This window comes from Quercus lobata, chromosome 1 (assembly GCF_001633185.2).
Source record: "Quercus lobata isolate SW786 chromosome 1, ValleyOak3.0 Primary Assembly, whole genome shotgun sequence".
Lineage (NCBI taxonomy): Eukaryota > Viridiplantae > Streptophyta > Magnoliopsida > Fagales > Fagaceae > Quercus > Quercus lobata.
This window is the reverse complement of record NC_044904.1, coordinates 25,890,729-25,897,984: the sequence shown is the minus strand read 5'-3', so window position 1 is coordinate 25,897,984 and position 7,256 is coordinate 25,890,729. Positions and strand designations below refer to the sequence as shown.

Genomic DNA, 7,256 nt, shown 5'->3' with positions numbered 1-7,256 from the left:
AACAATAGACGAACCCACTGAAGTGCTAAAAAGTCAAATGTTATAACTACTCTTTATAAACAGTAACTGTAACAGTATTATTTGCTCTTAGAGCATCAGCACTCCACAATGCTAAAGCCAAATGTTAGGGAAATTTACCATTTCAAGCCTTAAAATCCTCTCCATCAGAAAATGCTACTGCCAACTATTGCAAATTTTTTTGCAATAGTGCTACAGTGCAATTCTATCTTTAGAATTGCACTGTAGCACAATTCTAAACCAAAATAATATTTATTTATTAACATTTCTGACTTCTTTCTCTCTCGTCTCTTCTCTGTTTCTCAACTCCATTCTCTGTTTCTCATCTCCATTCTCTCTCCACAATGGCCTCTCTCTCTCTCATCACATCTCTCTCTCACGGTGGGCTATTCTGACGTGGGTCGTGGGTCCGGCGTGGAGGTGAGGCTGAGAAGTCGAGATCGGCGTGGTATGGTGGCGATTTCTGGGTTTTTTGGGTCCAAATCAGCGTGGAATGATCAGCGGCGTGTTTAACCTTCATGGCTTGCGGCGTGGTTTGGACCTTCCAGCAATCTCGCATTTCCAAGTAGATCGGCGTGTTTAACCTTCATGGCTTGCGGCGTGGTTTCCTCTCAACAAGTGCAGGCAAGCCGAGTTGTACCACCCATGGAAGTGCGAGATTGAGCGCCAGAAATGAACCCCACCGGGAAATGCGAGATTGGGCTATTCAATGGTCATTTTCAACCTCGCCGAAAATGAAGGCTCCGGCGGAAGTTCCAGACAGAAATTTAGGAATTTTTGTTTGTGGGTTTTGTTGATTGATGCGTTTTTGGTTGATTTATGAAGTTTTGGGTGTTTGAGTTGATGGGTTATTGCTGGATTTTGTTTGAATGATTTCTGGGTTCTTGAAAATATTCAATGGCCTTTTTCTTGAACCTCGCCGGAAATGAATTCTCCGATGGAAGTTGCAGATAGAAATTTAGGATTTTTTGTTTGTGGGTTTTGTTGATTGATGCGTTTTTGGTTGATCTATGAAGTTTTGGGTGTTTGAGTTGATGGTTATTGTCGGACTATTTCACCACCTCGCCGGAAATGAAGGATTCGGCGGAAGTTACAGAGGGAAGAGCTGAAAATGAGAGAGAGGAGAGAGATGGGAGAGAAAAGAAAAAATTTTGATATATATTATTTTATTTTGTAAATATATTATTTTAATGAGTAAAAGAGGGAAATAGAAGTTTGGGATGTGGAGGTATTGTAAAATAAGATGGTATAATGATAAAGTGAGTTTTTAGAATGGTAAAATAGAGTAGCATTAGCATTTCCCAATGCTAATGCTCTTAAAACGCGTGCCAAAAAAAAAAAGAATAAAACGCGCAAACACGGATGAAAAACGTGTATCCAAACGGATACTGTGTATATGAAGTCAAGCAGAGTGAGATAAGCATAACCCGTCATTATTCCGCCCTCTCTTTGAGACAGAAAACCCACACAAGGTGGAATGCTGCTGATCAGATTAGGACATGGTGGGGACATTTTGCCATCACTAGACCATTGGGAACTAGGGCCAGTTGCAACTGTTTAATTTGGTTGATTCAAATCAACCGACAACTTTTCAATGACAACATAAAAAAAGACAACAGAAAGGTCAAATTTGGTTGATTCAAACGTGACTGGAAAATTTCAGCAGTGCATCTGTGCAGCATCCATTACATTACATTAAACAGTCTAGAGTTCACACCGCAAGCAATTCGCGCAGGTGCACACACCAGTAAAGAAGTCTTATCTTTCTTTCCCAAATTATGCAGCTTCATGACTTCTTCCATAATGCAATCTCCCATCCTTTTGGATCTATTTCCACCTGTCAACAATACAAGTCGAATTTTAGTACCATGATATAACAGCTATTTCAATTACTAAGTTTATAACCCAAGTCTACATTAATCTTTCTATTTCAACATGACAGTCAAACAATGAGTTTTATCTGACTCAGCATACAACAGTTTGCTTTCTCCAGGATGGCATCCATTTCACCAATGGTGTTTTAATATATGGGAATCCGTTTAAAAATAGACATGGATTCCAAGCATCAGGGGAATCTTATTTCTTGACAACTGAAATCCACTAGGCAATATGTAGTTGATGTGCCCTAAAAGGCAAAGAAAATAAGTACCTGGAATGCTTTGTCCCTCCAGCGAAGCACACAGCCTCGGGCTTCCATATATTCAAAGAGAGATTGAGGAAGTAATGGTTTAAAGGATGCGTGGAGCTTCACTTTTGTTAGTCCTCGACAGGCTAACAGGGCAGCAGCCAGACCATTAGGAGTCAACCCTGACAAGTGCAAGATAGTCATGCACTGCAGTCGCTTTATGCTGGAGAGAGCTAAGAGCCCAACATCTGTAACTGAACAATATGACAAGTTTATCTGCAGTAAAAAAAAAAAAAATGAGCCCCTAATATTAGTTTGCAAACGCAGTCCAATGTCCCTGACAACTAGAGAAAGGAAACGGATTGTACCTGTTTAAGGTTTTTGGAAAATTGAGCAACTGGAATCATTCCATTATCATTAATGTTGGTGCACTTCTTTATGTCCAGCACCATAAGTTGCCTACATTCCCTAACAATGGCTGATAGACCCACTGACAACACAGAATGACATCCTCGAATCTCAAGTGCTTTTAACAGCATGCATTTTGACAAGGATATTAATGAAGTATCTGTAATTTTATCGTTGTAAGCAATGTTAATCATCTCCAGTGCAGGACAGCCATGAGCAATTGCTGTTATGCCCTCGTCAGTTATTCCAGAGGATCTAGAAGAGGAAGAAATAAAGATTACCTTGTTAAGAATAATGTAACTTTAGACATAGCTCGATCTAGCATTATGATGAAAACAAATCTATGAAATGGACTTTCAAATACTTGAATGAAATAACACCATGTTCTGAAGCATCAATGAAGGGGACCAAGAAAGCTTTAGGGTACCCCATTTATGGTTTATTCTAAGCTCTAATTTGAAAGGAATCTGTAAAGACTAAAGAGTTTAAAAGTTGCAAACCTGTACAAATCTAGCTCTTTGAGCTTGGAACAACCATTTGCAACATGGGTAAGCCCATCATCGGTTATGTTCGAGCAAATTCCAAGCTTTAAGGTGAGAAGTTTGGAACATCTTGAGATGGACTTCAAACCTGCAAAAAAGAAGCTTTAATCATCTGCTGATAGTATAATTTATAAAAAGGACAGCTAAGGCCCATGGAGAAACCTTCATTGTCAATTTCATTATCTGTGACATCCAATTCCTCCAAGAATCGGCAACGCTGTCCAATCAGCACAAAAGCATCCTTTGAAACCAAACTACAGGACTCCATCCTTAGAGAAGTGAGGGAGGTGCATGAATTTGTTATGCTATCTATAGAGGCATATGTTATCTTGCGACAGCATGTTATGTCTAACTTCCTCAGTTCTTTGTGTGTTTGCACAAGGAAGGATAGGCATTCATCAGTCACTCCCAAGCATTTACTTAAGCTCAGCTCCTTAAGTGACGCAAGCCAATTTCCAATGGCTTTTATCCCAGAAGTTGTAACTGAACAACCATCTAATTTAATAGACTGCAACCCGGAAATATTATGCAGACATTTTGCTAGATCAGCAGTCACCTGAATCAATTAAAGATTTAAAGAATTATTAGAAGGAATATATATCAAACTTTTGGTAAGGAAATTACCATAAATATTTTACGGGCTTACAGAAAGACTGTATGATAGAAAAAGATGTTGCAGGTACTCAGCACCATATGTCAGAGAAGACAAACCCACATGACTGACATTCTGACAATTTGACATATTAAGTGTCTGAAAAATGAAAAATTGGATAAAGGTCAATGCCAATAACATTGAATTGAAGCAAAGTTAAACCAATAAGTTTGACACAGCAGTTAAGAGATGTTATGTAGCTCCTATTATGGACTGGATCCTGACGGTTCAACCTATTAAATGATTATATTATGGGCATTTACCATAAAAGCTGTACAAAAAAAAGACAGGCATGCCAAAAAAATCTATAAATCTTCAAAGAGCTAAAAATAAGTATTAAGATTATGAAAAAATAAAAATAAAATGTACCTTTAGCGACTTGGAACTGTGTTTAAGGGTTGCAAGGCCATCATCATCAATACCTGGGCATCCCTCAAGAACCAAATCTTCTAGATGCTCCAGTTCCAGGATTGGTGGAAGACATTTCTCAGTGATCTGCAGTGCAAAAGGGTATAAATTTCGTTTTTCTTTTTTCTTTTTAAATAACTTCCTGACATGTATTTAAAGAATATCAATTGTATACTGCTTAATGAGTGCATGCATTTGAATTAAAAGAGACTTTGAATTTATGAAACAAGATAAATTATGCATTGAGCAATAAATCTTGTCTCATGACTGAATCACTCATTATGTTCATGATCTGCAGCAACAGCTTCTACTTCCATATGGCACCGAAAAATTCAATCTAGATCAACAAAAACATAGCTGGACAAGTATGATAGCCTAATCAACCATAAAATAAACTAATAAATACAAAAAATTTAAGCACTTGAGACTGGCTTAATATGCTAAGATGCTGGCTTTTTGAAACCCGCAACTTTTTGACTAATGATTGGTCAACTATCATTGATGCCACCAATGCAAAAGAATCACCCACTATCTAAGATCCACCAAAGAAAGAAATTAATAACTTTAGGTAAACCTATCATTTTATTTAGAATAATCATCCACAGAAACTAGTTAATCTTATTGTAATCCAATCTTCCGTACAATAGATTACATTAATCTTCTAAGAGCACTTTTAAAGACACCCATATTTCCAATCTGATTATGAAGGACCAATCTCACAGAGGAAAGTAAACCTCATAAAATCCCACTGAGATATAAAAATTCAATCGATCAAATAGCAACAACACCAGCACACCCGAAAAACAACAGACTAATATCCTCTCTGTTTGAAATGGATTCATTTTATGGTTCAAATTAAATATAACAGTCTTACAAATCCAAAGGTGAACATGGTTTCAATCTTAATCAGGATTTAAATCTCAGTCTCATATATCATTCTAAATACACACCATCCACCTTTCAAACTAGCAAATATCCATTTTTGTTAGTCCACAACAAGACAATCTTTTTTTCTTTTCAAATATAATGACATCATATTTGCCAAACTGACCAATAAACACAGACATAATTCCTCAAACGCAGACCAAATAAAAAAATTAAAAAAAAAATGTCCAAACCAACTCAATAAAGCAAAAAAGTAAACACTCTAAGATGAATTGAATCAAACAAACCAATCAACACTAACAACAGCAACCAAAAAAAAAAAAAAAAAACATAACTTCCTCAGCCACCAAACAAAAATCAAAAAACGAAGAAGGAAACAATAGGATTTACCGGTACGTAAGAGAGATCCATAGCCCGAATCTGCTTGCATTTCATAGCGATCAATCCGACACCCAAATCACCGACACGAAGGCACCATTTCAAGCTAATGAACCTCAACTTTTTACACCCAACCGCCACACAACCAATCCCCATGTCGGTGATCATCTTACACCTCGCCAAACTCAGCCTCTCGAGATTCTTCGCCTCCGCAATCGCCGCCGCCGCCGTGTCCGTCAGCTCCGCCCGGTTCGACAAATCGATCTCCACCAACCCAGCACAGTTCGCCACCAAACTCGACAGCCCGTTGTGCGTGAACAGACTCGACCTCGACAGGTTGATCGAGCGGAGAGAGCTTCTCGACGAGGCTATCTGAGTCAACGCGGCGTCGTCAACTCGAGGACAGAGAGAGAGGTCGAGCTCAGACACGAAACGGTACCGTTTCAGTGTTCTTAGTACGAGGTCGGAGCTCAAAGGCCTGAGAGTCTTGCGGTGGCGAGACTCGATGAAGTAAAACGACTTGCAGACTAAGGAAAACGACTTCTTGGCAAATGCGTCGTCGTTTAGAGAGTCAAGGATAACGAAGATTATCTCTTCAGTTAAAAGGTCAAAGGGGTTTGAGTTTGGTAATGGTTCGTCCATTTTAAGAATAATGCTCTTCTGCTTTTTCATCACTCTTTCGATTTTGCAGTTCGTACAGTTACAGTTAGAATTTTAGGATATGGGTTTGGTCAGGTCGGAACTAGATTTAGCTTAGGAAGACATTTATACAATACGAGGAGAGAACGGTTGGAAGTTTTCAAAGATTCTATGTTTTCTGAGGAAACTGTTAACTGAAAACAACGATGTGGTTGAGCTGGGGGAGTACGGTTTAAAGGAAGGAATGAACGAGGAAGATGGGGAGTGTGAAATTACGGGATTGGCCTTGGTGCGTCTAAACTAAAAAATGAGTTTTGTTGTTACTTGTCACTTGTCACTTGTCACCTGTGTTTGAGTCGACCTTTGCTTTTGATTTTTGTTTTCCTTGTTTAGTGAGTATTACTTTTTATGTTATTTTGAGTAATGGGAAGTGTTTTCCCAATATAGAATTTTTTAAATCCATTATTAATGAAAATAAATTGACCATGTTTTTTTTGTTGCTATTTATCTATCAAGATTTTATCTTGGGGGCAATTAAAGAAGTTTTTTTTTTTTTTTTTCCTAAAGTTGGCAATTAATAGAAATTGATATTAAAGAAGCTTCGAAACTATGTTCTAACATTTTTTTTTCTTTTTTTGAGAGAAACTATGTTCTAACTAGTTTAAAAGTATTCTTCTAGAAGAAAAAAAAAACTAGTTTAAAAATATGCATAATTAAATGCATAATAAACTTTGTATTTCCTTTTATAGAAAAAGGTAAGTAATATTATTGAATTTATCAAATTAAAATATATCATCCAAATCATAAGGTAGTTCTTCTACCTATATATCAATGTCTGCAGATAAAACTGATAGTTTAGCAAAGACATGAGCCAATTTATTACCCTCCCTTTTAACATGTTGGAAGCTGCAACTCTGTAGAATAGATTGAATGCAACGAATGAATTTCTTTTATAATGTGACCAAACATCATTTGACAAGCTTCCGATTATTAATGGCTTGAATAATCCAAAAACAAGCTCCCTCAAAGGCAACCTGAAAAATACTCAACTCTTTAGCTAAAGACATTGCACAACTAGTTGCCAACACCTCCGCTAGCTCTACTGTATTAGGCATCTTGATCTTTTGGCTTAAAGCCGCAATGAAATCCTCTATTTTATTTTGAGATGTCCCAAAATAAAATTATCTTTCCAAAATTAATA

The 7,256-nt window shown here is 37.4% G+C and overlaps 1 pseudogene across 1 annotated transcript; it reads right to left on the bottom strand.

Moving 5' to 3' along the window:
• Positions 1 to 1,379: 1,379 nt before the first annotated feature.
• On the bottom strand, positions 1,380 to 6,088 carry LOC115984932 (annotated as a pseudogene). Its single transcript, XR_004090561.1, has 8 exons — positions 5,429 to 6,088; positions 4,115 to 4,240; positions 3,740 to 3,844; positions 3,256 to 3,649; positions 3,052 to 3,181; positions 2,512 to 2,806; positions 2,168 to 2,419; positions 1,380 to 1,855 (listed from the first exon to the last, which is right to left on the bottom strand). The product of XR_004090561.1 is annotated as an F-box/LRR-repeat protein 3-like (transcript).
• Between the last annotated feature and the right edge of the window lie 1,168 nt (positions 6,089 to 7,256).